The 14,849-nt window shown below is 44.7% G+C and overlaps 1 pseudogene; it reads left to right on the top strand.

Moving 5' to 3' along the window:
- Window positions 1–529: 529 nt before the first annotated feature.
- LOC102928968 (large ribosomal subunit protein eL43 pseudogene) lies at window positions 530–831 on the top strand (annotated as a pseudogene).
- The last annotated feature ends 14,018 nt before the right edge of the window (window positions 832–14,849 follow it).

Raw genomic sequence — 14,849 nt, 5'->3', positions numbered from 1 at the left:
AGGTAGTCTGCTGGGAAAGGACGGAAAGTCAGGTCTACCTCACTTCAGAGTGTGAGGTCCAGGGGATTCCCAGAAGTCAGACTCCAAGATGGAGACCTGCAAGCAGGAAGCCTGTACCCTCCGCAGGTGCCAGCTGATACCACGTGTAGATGGAACAAGGACGGCAAGGAGGCGAGACCCTGACTCATACATCCATCCATCACCCCTCAGGAGAGGGGTGTGGATTTGGACCAGCTGCTCTCCTCATCTGAGTCAGTTCCCTAGACAGACCCAGCTAAAAGCTGCCATCAGCCAGTGCCCTTGACATCTGGGCGAATGAGCCCGAGTCCTGGAGTGGGAGATGGGGCAGTGTGCCACGGTGCCCTTTATGGAGCCCATGCCCCGTCCTATAGTCTGGTGATTCACTGCGTGGCTCAGTGCAATGCGGGTGCATGAGGGTCGCTAGCTGTTGAGCCAACAAAGACAGCTATGGATTACGGTTGTAAAGAATGATAATGGAGCCAGTAAGGTGCTCAGCTGTGCTCTCTAGCTTGGGCTTCGGTTCTGGCGACATGGCTAAACGCACCAAGAAGGTCGGGATCGTCGGGAAATATGGGACCCACTATGGTGCCTCCCTCCAGAAAATGGTGAAGAAAATTGAAATCAGCCAGCACGCCAAGTACACCTGCTCCTTCTGTGGCAAGACCAAGATGAAGAGACGAGCAGTTGGCATCTGGCACTGTGGTTCCTGCATGAAAACAGTGACTGGTGGGGCCTGGACCTATAACACGACTTCTGCCGTCACGGTGAATCCGCCATCAGAAGACTGAAGGAACGGAAAGACCAGTAGAAGCACACTGTTTGAGACCTGCCTGAGCTCTAATAAGTGGGTTAATTTACGTAACAAAAAAAAAAAGATGCTCAGCTATTACAAGCACTTGCTAGGCAAGTGTGAGGATCTGAGTTCAACCCCTGGAGCCTTCTGAGGAAGGAGGAACTGACTCCTGTGGTTGTCCTCTGATAACCACACAAGCATGATTCATACACACATATGTGTGTGTGTGTGTACATACACACATATACATAAACCATGCACACAAACACACATGCACACATGTGCATGCAGACACACACACACACAAATAAAATAATATAAAAAGAAAGAATGATAATGCCCTGCCCACATGCACCCAATGGACTGGTGACCCAGACCCATTCTGTTACAATAACCAATGAATTTGGGTCAGTTTCTAGCAAAGTAATACACGGATAGAGAAGGAAAAGTAAAGTGGCCCTGCAAGTGACTGGTGAATTGTTCAACATTTTCAAACAGTAAAAGAAATTCTGAACCCCATAAATAAATTAACACATTAGAGTAACTGATTAAAATAATCGTGTTGTTGTAGATTAAATTCATTCCCTCTCTCTCTCTCTCTCTCTCTCTCTCTCTCTCTCTCTCTCTCTCTCTCCTGTAAGAGAGACTCCTAAGTAGCCTCGGACAGCCTCGGACTCCTAATCCTCCTGGATCCACCTGCCAACTGCTGGGATTACAGGCGCGTGCCACCAGCCTCGCTAAACTGCTTGAGAACAGTTCACTCCGCCCATTCTCCTCCTTGCCAGCCTCCCGCTTAGGGCCAAGCCCAGCCAAGCCTGCTGAGCCCATGAGGATCAGTCAACTTGCTGAAGCATGAATGAGAACACACGGTTGTTAGTGCTTGTCACTGAACTTTGAGGTGGCCTGTTATGCATCAGCGGCTGACAGGCATGCGTTTATAAGATTTTAGAGGGTAACACAAGGATGCATTGGAACTATAACAGTGACTTTCCTTTCTTTGGTAAAGGCTATCTTTAGAACTGCTCCTTCTAGCTGTGACTCCTGCGCTTTCATACAGCAAAAGAAGTGGGCCAAGCACCTTCCTTTCCTGTCTTAAAACTAAGAATATTTGTATTTGTTCTCTGATGATATCATACATGCGTACAATGTATCTTAATCACAGCCACCTCCAACCTCCCTCTCCCCCGCGGCCCCTTCACCACCCCACTTCACGCCCTCTGCTTTTGTTTTTGATGACCCATTGAGTCTAGTGCTGCCTGAGTATGCATGGGTATTGCACCAGCCTCCAGAACATGGGAACCCACCAGCAGCCACACTCCTAAATAAAAAGGACTCCGTCACGTCAGTTCCTCCGTAGCTCCTCGGCTATGACTAGAACCTTAGGCGCCCCTTCCTCCATTCATGCAACAATAATGACTGACCCCATCTTCTGCAGGTAACCACAGGTGCATGAACGCAAGATTCCTGTCGTGTCATTCGCTCATGATCTTCCCACCCCTTCTTACACCATGTTGCTTGAGCCTGGGGATACAGACGTCCCATTTAGGACTGAGCACACGACCAGGCACTTTTCTTACATCTGTGGCAAACACTGCAAAGCATCCCCTAAGAAAGCTCCCCCTTTCTCATTTACAAAGCAATGAGAAATCCAGAGTCCACAACCATTGAGAAGTGGGGCTGGGGGGCTGTAGACTTGGCTCAGCCATTAACAGTACTTGTGGTTCTTGCAGAGAACCCAGCTTCAATTCCCAGCACCCACACAATGGCTCAAACAAACCATAATTCTAGTTCCAGAGAATCTGAAACCCTCTCCTGACCTCTGTGGCACCAGACATACATGTAGTGCACATACATACATGCAGGCAAAACATTCATGTGGATTTTTTTTTAAGTTTAAAATGTAAAAGAAAATGTTTTAAACGATGAGGCTATAAAATCTGTGAAATTTTATTCTTTACTACTTTCCTGGAGGATGCTGGGTAAAGAAGAGCCTCCCAGAGGGTAGACCCAGGCATCGTGGGGAACAGAGGCCATTCCTTCTGGAAAGCCAGACTAACTGCCAGAGAAGTATGTCTGAATAATCCTGAGCTTTGACTAGTACTGCTAAGTCATCTCTCTCATCTAGGAATGTGGTTCACCTCTTGAGGATATATGGGAGATTCCTCCAAATCCTTTATAGGCCACATGAGGGGTGTGAAACTGAGTTTTGCTCAACAGGGTGTGAATCAAAGAGTCACAGAGCAAGTTCTAGAACTTTCCAAAAGAAACATCAGGACTGCACCCCATATTTCCACCTTTGACCCTGGTTTCTTTGTCTTTCTTTCCATCTTGGGTACAGATATAATGACAGGAGCTGAAGCAGTCATTTCAACCATGGGTTGAGCAAAGGAAGGGCAGCTTACACAGAATGAAGCAGCATGGATTAAAGGGGTCCAGAAATCACAGAAGATTTCAAGGAACAAGCCACCAAATCAACTCTGAACATCCTGCCTCCAACTTCTGACTTGTGGATGTTACCAATAGCTACCATGTCTTCCGCACAGATGAACGTAACTCTAACACAGCACTTGAACTCCACAGTCCTTATATTATGTGAAGGGGAGAGGACTCTCTTCTGCTGCTGTTGCTATTAGTAGAAAAAGTGCACACTGGCCAGCACCAGCTCCAAAATACAGTCCTCAGGAAAACATTGCTTCGACCATCCACTCCTGGATCAGATATTGTTATAACTGAGTAAAGGAACTTCTGCCCAGACCAATACTCTCCATCCACTACAATTGCCAGATGAATCTAACTCTCCACACATTGCTGCTTCTTGACATCGCTCACTTCTTTAGCTATGTTTTCAGTGAAGAAAACAGATGAGTATGCATACCTTAGCTGCAAGGGAGTCCGGAGAAATTATTTTTTTAATTCTAACAAAAGCAAAACACAAATATATAAAGTAAAAGTTAAAACTATCACTAAACGATTTAGAATATTTGAGGGCTTAAACGAGAGAGGTTCTCACAGTTCTGGAGGCTGGATGTCAAAGGTCAGGTGCTGGCATGGCCAAGTCCTAGTGAGGGCTTGCCTCCCAGCTTCTAGACAATCACATTCTTACTGCATCGTCACATGACAGGAAGAGAGAGTGGGAGGAAATTAGGCATGCAAGAAAAACATTTAAACCCATACCAATCAACTCATCACCATGGAACGAAGAGATTTTAGCAGTTTGACCAAACATACTGTATTAGTTATGTTATACATTGCTGGGACAAAATGACTGACAAAAACTACTTAGGAAAGGACAAGTTTTCTTTGGCTCAAGTTACAGGGGACAGTCCATCATGGCAGGGAAGTTCTAGCCACAAGGTCTTGGGACAGTTAACTGCATCCGGTCAGGGAGCAGAGGGCAATAAATTCTGGCCCAGCTAGCTCTCTCTTCTTTGTGCAGTCCAGGACCTCTCCCTATAGAATGATTCCACCTACATTCCTGCCTCAGTTAACCTAATCAGGAGACTTCTTCTCAGAAGTACCCAGAGATTTGTGTCCAAGATGACTCTGGATGCTGTTGACAATTGATATAAACCATCACATATACAACAACAGAGTTTAAAGGATGGGTATGGTGGTAAACACCTACAACCTTATCACAAAATGCTAAGCAGGAGGATTGCCACAAGTTTGAGGCCAGCCTGGGCCATATAACTAATGCCAGTGCAGCCAAGAATACACAGCAAAACCATCTCAAGACAAGCAAAAATGTTTTAAAATCAAAGGAGCAAAATATACCACTTTAAATAGCCGCAAAAATGGTGACATACCTAGGTACTTAAAAATGTGCCAGACCTTTAAAAAGAAAACTATAAGTCTTCATTTTAAGACCTCACCAGAAGTTCTCTATACATTACCTTCCTGGGTATGAAAGACATAATGCCAAAAGGAAATTGATTTTATCAAAGTGAATATATACATGTAATGCAATTCCAAGAAAATCCTCCAATATCTTTTAGACTACCTGGAAATATGATTCAAAACCTGTGTCAAACAATAAATGTTCAGGCAGAGGAAAAGCAACTTTGAAAAAAAAGTAGAACAGCAAAACCTTGTCAGATATCAAAACTCACAAGATATTTTCAGTGATTAAATCAGTACTGACATTTATAAATGTGTCTATGAAATCAGAAACCAGAATGCACACATGGGTTTAGTATGTGTTACCTATTATTTCTGCATGGTGAAACAATGGACTATAAACAATGGATCAAAGTCCTAACAGTGTTAGAAAAAATAAGGAGATATGTTGATCCTTTGTGAATAGGAAGGCCCTCCTTAAACATGATGCAAGACAAAAACTATAAAAGAAAAGATCGATTAAATTATTATTTCACAGCAGCTGTGGTTGCCCATACAAGATCTGTACAAGAACAAGACAGTCCGTTTTCCAGCATTCGTGGGAAAGGGATTCATGAGGCCCCAACTCCTAGCTGAGGAACTATTGGCATTTGATGGCTGCTGCAGGAGGGAGAGCCAGTTTTCTCCAGGGTATGGCCCCTGGTAAGTTGACCATACCCCTAGCATGGGCCTGTATATGCTAACGGGAAGCATTGATTGGACTCAGTGGGTTACTTTAAAAAAAAATAGAAAACATGGAATTGGGAAGGGGATCTTAGAAGAGACAGAAGTGGGAAGCTGAAGGTAAATATGATCAAAATGTATGAAATTCTCAAAAAGCAAATAAAAACTGTATTTTAAATTTAAATAAATGAATTACTGTTTTAATGTTTTAAGCCTTTCTATGACAAAACAGGTGTAAAATACAAGTGACACTGAGAGATCGGGTCTGTAAAAGGTTTCCATCCATCTCAAGATCAGAAAACAATTTATTTTTAAACTAAGACAGCAAAGTGTATGCACAGAAATCAGAGCAAGTAAATTACTAATAAAATAGGAAATTGCTAGTAAATGTGAGAGGACCATAATTGCATAATAATAGGAAAATGCAATGTTATAATGGATAGGACAATGCAAACTGAATTTTCAATGAAGCTCCACTTTTCACCTATGATAATAGCAAATGGCTGAACTCCTTCTCTGGAGGGTGGGTGAGAGCATGGGGTGAACACCTCCTGGCTGCCTCTCCATGTTTGTTCTTTATCTTCCTCATGTTCCTGTGTGTCCCAGGAGGCATGCTTGCATGGACTACATCAACAGGTTCTGCTGCCATCTGGTTGAGGTCAGCCCAGTAGGAGACGGAGGGAAAGAATGACCCAAGACACTTATTCCCATAGCTCCTTCCCCGTGGGGCCACATTGCACTGGTTTCATCTCTCTCTCCCCACATGACTCTTTTCTACTGGATTATACGCTCTCCTTGCTCCCAAAGCTTTTGGAGGACTGCTAATGGACCCACTCTGACCAGCTCCCTCTCACACTGCCTTCAACATTCTCCTAGTGAGAATACTGCATTTGGTTTGGAGAGCAGTGGGCCCAGAGCCAATGGATGCCTGTCCATGAGGAATTCCACATCTCTGTACCCACACCAGACACACACTGGCAGATATCTGCACAAAGGGCAAGTGGAAGGCCGTTTGCAACACCCTTGTTTACAAGAGTCAAAAGTTAGAAATTGCTTAAATGCCTTCAAATAGAGAAGCAGCTAAACAAACGTTACTGATAAAATAACTATACTCATATAGCACAGCATGGATCTCAAGAAAGACTCAAAACATGTTATTTTATACAGAAAGACCAGAACCATAATAAATTATATGAGTGCTATCGTTTCTATAGCTTCATGTGTTCCACAAGCAATGTGGGAAACTTTTCTCTGCTTCCCCACAAGGAAGGCAGGCAGGTGTGGCCATCAGATTTGCTTCGGCCAAGGGACTGTGAGTGACAGTGACATCGGAGGCTTCCAAGCAGAAGCTTCAAGAGGCCCCAGCGTTCTTCCCTCTCCCTCTGTCATGAAACCAGCAGGCACCAGCTGCTTCTTCAGCCCATGTCCCGAAATCCATCTGAAGCTAACTCATAAAAATATGTGAAGAGTACAATGTAAATATGAGGCTGGGGAGATTGTTCCATGGATAACACATTCCCTACACAAGTATGAGGGCTGGAGTCCCGATCTCCAGCATCCACATAAATGCTGGGTTGGTAAGGGCAGCTGCCTGTTACTCTTGGCCTTTGGAGGAAGTGTCAGGGGAATCCCTGGGGATAGTTAGCTAGTTAGGGTAGCCAAATCAACTAGCTCTGGCTGTAAGTGAGAGACTCTGCCCCAGAGAACAAAATGGAAAGCAGTCAAGGAAGACGTTGACATCAACCTCTGGCCCATGGACATGCCCCTCACATGCATCACACCCTCCCCCGACACACAAAGATATAAATCTGTATGACTGAGGTTTAGGGATGCTTGTTACTGCAGCACAGCCTCACCTTCAATGGTTAGTTGGTGCTTCTATATAACTGATCTGCAGTGACTTCTGGAGCAGGGGGAGCACATAGGGGGCGATGATCACGGGGGACTTTTATATTTATTTTCATTTTCTTATGCTGAAAATATATTCATGCATCACCATATAATAAAAATACTTCACTTAAAAGGAATATAACAGGTGTTTTCTTCCTTAAAATGAAATGCTAAAAAATATCATTCTTAAAATACACACATAAACACCCTATAAATTAATGGTTCTTTCTGCCCATCTGGTGCTCTGAAGATGGAGTCTAGAGGCAGAGAACTCTGTGAAGCTTCTAGGGCAAGAGGAAGTGTCAGAACATGACAGTGTCTGTCAGTCTCTCTGCAGGTAGGAATCTATGGAGCCTAGGCACACTGGGAAACTTGCCTCTGCTCTAGCTATCATGAAACTGAAACATGGACTGGATTAGAATGCTTTTTAAAACTGCATTTTTAATTATATACATGAGAGTGTAGGGATATATGGAGACCAGAAGAGGGCGTTAGATCCTTGGGAGCTGGAGTTACAAGCAGTTGTGAGCCACCCAACATGGGTGCTGGGAACCAAACTCGGGTCCTCTGGAAGAACAACAGGTGCTTTTAACTACTGAGCCCATCTCTTCAACTCCCAGAATCTTTTAATTAATTAATTAATTTTACATGTGTCATGTCTACCTTCCCAGTGACCTGGTTTTCATGACCGATTCACTTCAGGCCATCTAGAAGAATGCTCGTCTCTTCAGCACCACGTCCTCTTGCCTTCTAGCATTGGTAAGAGCTACAAAACTCTGTTTCTGATTCCTCTTGTGGACTTCTCTGAACCAGAGGGGGTGGATATAAAAGACCACGTGTAAATTGTCATGTCATGGGCTCCCTTGCAGTTTTAGCTTCTCTCCGAAGCAAAATGGCAGTCTGCTCATCACCATCACCTCCTAACAGTACGGTGACAGCCTCAGGAAAAAGCAGCGGCAGCCCTGGCCTCTCAGTCACAGCTGTGGTGATTCAGGAGCAAGAGTTCCCCAAGACTGCTCTGGTCCAGAGTTCACGAGATCGAATTCCCCGTGTTCACGCCCTTCCTGCTTCTACTACTGAGGATGGTTTCCACTTCCATGTCTTAAATATAACGTGACTTAGCAGAGGTTGGAAAAGAACATCCAGACGGTAGACAAAAAGATGAAACGCAGGAGGGAAGGAAAGTTAGAAATTAGAATACTATCCCACGGGGCCAAATGACGGAATAATTTGAAGCCCCGGAAGTGGAAATGTAGAAACTAGCGAAACAAAGAAAAGAAATTGTCTAAATACAACTTCACACACGCACAGCAATGGCAGAGTACCAGGGATGGATCTTCTCACTGGCGAGCTCACTGAGGAGCAGGACGGTGCTCACCCGCTGATTTGGCACAGCAGGAAGTCTGCAGGTCCACCTGCAGCACGTGGTCGGTAAAAGTCTCTCCAACAGGACTGGACTCTAATTGAGTCTCTAGACAGAATTATCAATTTAGAACACATCCAAAGGGTGCTGTCATATTTTCAAACACATAGAGAACCTGAAGGCCCGGCAGTCAAACCCAGATTCTACTTCAACAGTAAACCACACGGGGAAAGGAGGCAGGCTGCCTACTTAAGTAATCCAGCACGAAAAGCCATGTTTGAGATCATCTGAGAAACTAAACCTAGCGTGGGTAAAAATCACTGCCAGTTCCTTACCTGCGACAGCAGAATAATGGCTGCCTGTTTTTTTTAAGTTCTCATCTGTCAGAACTCTCCAATGTACAACGTTTGCTATAAAACGCTGCTTACTCACCAGAAAAATAAAACTAAGCAATAGAAACATGTGGGTTTATTCTATCATTCTCTGTCTGGTGCTTACTTAGATTATCATAATTTTTTAAATGGAAAATAAAGAGCAACAAAGCATGTAGCCCAAAGGAAGAGGGTCCAGCCCTCAGCCTAGTGGTAGAGTGCTTGTCTCTGGGCAAGACCCATGGTTTAGGTTGAGGAGATGGCTGTACAAGGACCTGAGTTCAAATCCCCCGAACTCACATAAAGCCAAATGTGGTAGCCCATGTCTGTAATCCCAATGTTCCCATAACAAGCTAGGAGGCAGAGAAAAAATTTCTGGACGTTCACAGACCCAGTAGCCTGGTTTACACGGTGTGGAACAAGAGACTCTGACTGAAGCAAGGTGAAAGTTGAGGACCAACACCCAAGGCTACCCTCTGACCTCCAAAGGGCTCCTACACACATGCACGTGTGCACACACACACACACACACAGTCACAAATCCTTGGTTTTAATCCATACACACACACACACACACACACACAGAGGCACAGACCCTTGGTTCAAATCCATACACACACACACACACACACACACACACACATACACACACCTGTTTTTAATACACACACACCCCTGTTTCTAATACACACACACACAGAGTCACAAATCCTTGGTTTTAATCCATACACACACACATACACACACACATACCCCTGTTTCTAATACATACACACACTGAGTCACAAATCCTTGGTTTTAATCCATACACACACACACATACACACACACAGGCACAGACCCTTGGTTCAAATCCATACACACACACATACACACACCTGTTTCTAATACACACACAGGCACAGACCCTTGGTTATAATCCATACACACACACACAAACACACCCTTGTTTCTAATACACACACACACACACACACACTGAGTCACAAATCCTTGGTTTTAATCCACACACACACACACACACACACACACACAGAGTCACAGACCCTTGGTTCAAATCCTTACACACACACACACACACCCTTGTTTCTAATACACACACACACACATACATACACAGAGGCACAGACCCTTGGTTCTAATCCATACACATACACACACACACACACACCCTCGATTCTAACCTCCAGTGTGTGTGTGTGGGGGGGGGGGTTAAAAAAAAGGAAAGAAGAAAGGACAGACACAAATGGATATTCCAAGGCCATATTCTAAAATCCCATTAAACATGAGTTTTCGAATAGTAGGATCAAACAAAGCTCGGGGAGAATAGACAGTTTGTTACAAAAGATCGAGAATCAGAAAGGGGACCAGTGATGACTGGAGTTTGATCCCCAAGACTCACACTGTAGGCAAAACTCACTCCTGTGAATTTTCCTCTGGCTTCCCCAAGTGCCACATTCATACAAAATGACATGAGTCCCAAACACACACACACACACACACACACACACACACACACACACACACACAGAGAGAGAGAGAGAGAGAGAGAGAGAGAGAGAGAGAGAGAGAGAAATGTGAAAACACCTTTAAAAAAATCATAAAGGCAGCAGGGCAGTGGTGGCACACACTTTTAATCCCAGCACTTGGGAGGCAGAGGCAGGTGGATCTCTGTGAGTTCTAGGCCAGTGTGATCTTTTATTTTTTTTATTTTATTTTACTTTTTTTTGCCAGTCTGATCTTGAACAAAACAAATTCCAGGACAGCCAGGGAGGGCATCAGATTTTGCCACAGCAATACAGATGCTTGAGAAATGTAAGGATGACATCATCACAGCTGTGTGTGATGGCCCAGGTGGCCCCCCTTTGATGACAACCCCAGCATCTGAGAGGCAGAGAGGCCTGCGAGCTGAAAGCCTGTCTCAGCTACTTCGTGAGTTCCAGGACAGCCTGAGCTACACAGCAAGATCTTCCCTCAAAAAAAAAAAAAAAAAACCAAAAACAGGGCTGGAGAGACCAAACCAAAAACATTGTTGTCATTCCAGCACTGAGGGAGGTTGGGGGTCCGAGGGATCAGCAGTTAAAGGTCTAGCTACATAACATCGGGCGAGCCTAAGCACTTCAGTGAGACCTTGTCTCAAAATGCACAAGCGGTCTGGGGATATAGTTCAAGGGTAGAGTTCTTGTGTGAGGAAGGAAGGAGGAAGGAAGGGAAAGGGGGTAGAGGGGAATTTAGTAAGTACTTGTTGAATGGACTAATGTGATGGAGAGAAAACTTACGGTATGCAGAGCAGTCCCCCAAAGATGTTCATGCCCCGTGCCGCAATCTGTGAGTGTATCGTGCCACATGACAAACGTGATCAGAAGAGCTGTCTCCCCATAGGAGGCCTTAAAAGCTGAGGACTTTCTCAGCTGCAATGACTGAGATGGCAAGAGAGGAAGGCAGAGAGGTGACATGAAGCAGCAGGTGCAAAGATTCCAGACCCACCGTTGGTGGGGTGGGATGGGGTGGGGTGGGGGAGGAGCAGATACAAAGAAATGCAGACAGCTTCCAGGATCAAAGAGCCTAGGACACAGCCCAGAGGGAACCGGCTACAGGAGGTGTAGAACTCAAGCCACAACCTCCTGAGCCTGGAGCTGGCTTCAAATCTAAGATCTACATCAGTAAGGACTGTCCCTCAGCTGACACCTTTTCCTGTATGAGTCTCAAGGCAGGGGAGGGGATCCGACTGACTCTCGCTGGCCTCGTTCTCATCTGCTGAACCACGAGATAAGAAACAAATGGGTTTCGGACTAAAGGCGTCAGTCAGTGATACAGCACTTGTCTAACATGTGTAAATCCTTGTATTCAATTCCCAGCACTGTCAAAAGAGCTAGGGAGAGAGAGACAGAGACAGAGAAATGGGTGTTGTTTCAAGGAACAAATTCTGTAAGACATTGTTGACGCAGCAGTGAGAAATGTCTTAGTTTCCTTTCCCGTGTCTGTGATAAAATACTCGGACAAAAGCAGCTTAAGGGAGGAAGGTTTGTTCTCACACAGCTCAAGATACAATGTATCAAGGTAGGGAAGTGAACCAGGGCTTGAAGCAACTGCATCCACAGGCAGGAAGCAGAGAACACGTTGATGCTCAGTTCCCGCACAGCTCAAGATACAATGTATCATGGTAGGGAAGTGAACCAGGGCTTGAAGCAACTGGCATCCAAGGGCAGGAAGCAGAGAACACGTTGATGCTCAGTTCCCTTCTCCGTGTGCACAGTCCAGGACCCTGGCCAGGGAATGGTGCCACCCACAGTGGGCCAGTCTTCACACCTCAACTAAATTAATGGAGATAAATCCACAGGCATGCCCAGAGGCTTCTCTCCCAGGTCATTCTAGAGTCTGTCAAGTTGAAAATTAACAATAACCATCACAGGAAACTAATGCAGTAGGGAGTGGCCAGTGATGAGTGAAGGGACTCCGGCCAGCTTGAGTGTGATTGGCGTGACTCCGACAGGCCCTGTTCTTCTCCCCCATTCCCTCTGCCTTGCTAAAAACCATTAGGTTACATTCCTAGAGTTAAGCACCAAGGTCTAGTCCCTTATTTGGTCACTTCCTCCTGAGGCTGAATACTAAAGTCCAGCTATCCAAGAACTGAAGGCCAGCAATCAAAAGCCCCCTTTGGCTCACCTAATTAACATGCCCAATTCAAATGAAACACCTCTTCCTAACACAGGGTTTCCCCCTGTGCCTTTAGAAACCTCCATTTACCTATGGTCCACATCTGACTCCCCTCTGTCCAGAGGCTGTGCTTTGTCCCCTGGGACAGATACCCCTTACCTCTCTTCCTTGCTCCTTTTCTCTCCTCTGCCTTGTTCCCTTCTCCTTCTCCCTTGTCCTCTGTTTCCTGTCTTTGTCCCTTATCCCTGCCCTCTGTCCCTCTGGGGCAAATAAATCTCCTTTGTGCTGAGAACTTGGTCTTGGGGTCCTGAGACAATACTTTTCCTTTCAATGAGAATATAGAAAATTGAGCAAAGAAACAAAAGCTTTTCTTTTCTTTAGGACAACAGAAATGTGCACAATGAAGAGAAAGCTACTAAGGAAATAAAGTAGGCATGGTTTTGTTTGCTTGTTTTCAGTTACACAGAGACACTAACAAAACAAACCGTAAACACTGCATATGGACTTGACTAAAATTATGACATAATTATTGTGAAAGGAAGGATGTGGAGAGGCAGAAATAGGTATTTACCTAGGAGATTTGTTTCAGGTCTTTTGTTTTTATTTTTTTTTAACCTGGGAGAATTGAAAGAATATTATGTGTGGTACATGGGATAGAAATTAAGCTTTTTTTTTTTTTTTTTTTTTGGTTTTTCAAGACAGGGTTTCTCTGTGTAGTTTTGCGCCTTTCCTGGAACTCACTCTGTAGCCCAGGCTGGCCTGGAACTCACAGAGATCCGCCTGCCTCTGCTTCCCGAGTGCTGGGATTAAAGGCATGCACCACCACCGCCCTGCGAAATTCAGCATTTTACTTAACAGACTACTCAACAGACATTTCTAAAAGTATGTGAGTCATGAGCTTGCAGACAAAATGCATAGTTCTGAAATAAGTAGCAGAAGGTAACTGTTAATATTCTGACCCGCCCCTTGAAATCCCACCCCTTGGTGCTGCTCTGCATCCTATCTTAAAGGCCTCATTCTAAAGGAACAGCCAGGGCTGTTACACAGAGAAACCCTGACTTGAAAAATCAACCAACCAACCAACTAACCAACCAAACAAACAAACAAATAAAGAGAAATCATGTCTGAGAAGATAGGCTATTTAAACATTACACAATATACACATATTTAAACATCATGGTATATGTCCATTCATATTCAAATGTTTTTTTAATTAATTTTATTTGTATTAAGAAAATCTACAACCCAGAAGCTTATTTTAATTCAGCCTGCCACCACACATCAAAAGCTGTATTAGCAGCGTGGCACAGAGGTGCACACCTGTAATCCTGGCACCTAAGAGGCCGAGGAAGACCAAAGCAGTGAGCATGGGGAAGAGGGGCACCGTTATCTTATGTTTATTCAGCTTACATTTTCACATTGTTGTTCATGGTCAAAGGAAATCAAGACAGGAACTCAACCATGGCAGGAACCTGGAGGCAGGAGCTGATGCAGAGGCCATGGAGGGGTGCTGCTTACTGGCTTGCTCTTCATGGCTTGCCCAGTCTGCTTTCTTTTATTTCTTTTTTTTTTATTATTTTTTTAATTTACATTTTATTTATGAGTGCTCTGAATGTATAATTGCATGCCAGAAGAGGGAATCAGGTCCTATTAAGATGGTTGTGAGCTACTGCTGGGAATTGCATTCAGGACCTCTAGAAGAGCAGCCAGTGATCGTAACTGCTGAGCCATCTCTCCAGCCCTCAGCCTGCTTTCTCATAGAACTCAGGACCATCAGCCCAGGATGGCACCATTCACAGTGAGCTGGGCCCTCCTACATCAATTATCAAGAAAATATCCCAAAGGTTTACCCACAGGCCAGTCTGGTGGGGTCATTTTCTCAACTGAGGTTCTGCTAATCCCAGAGTTAGTGGTTAATCCCTTTCAAGAATAACACCACTACCCCAATTTAAAGCCAAATTTGAAGCAAGCTTTAATTAAATACTGGCCAGGTGGATGGGCTCTGGCCAGGTCCATCTCTGGGTTTCCAGAAAAATGGCCCCCGAGTCACGATTTACAGAAGTGTAAGTACTCCCCCATCAGGTCGGATCAGGGGCAAACATACATGCTGACATATTTCCTGCCTGTAAACCTCTTGCCCACATGTGATCAAGCACATCGGTGCAGATGGGTCAAACAAACTTGTTGAAAAGAA

Source organism: Peromyscus maniculatus, chromosome 4, assembly GCF_049852395.1.
Source record: "Peromyscus maniculatus bairdii isolate BWxNUB_F1_BW_parent chromosome 4, HU_Pman_BW_mat_3.1, whole genome shotgun sequence".
In the NCBI taxonomy this organism is placed as follows: Eukaryota; Metazoa; Chordata; class Mammalia; order Rodentia; family Cricetidae; genus Peromyscus; species Peromyscus maniculatus.
Note: the sequence above shows the minus strand (reverse complement) of the source record. Positions and strands in the feature narration are given on the sequence as shown.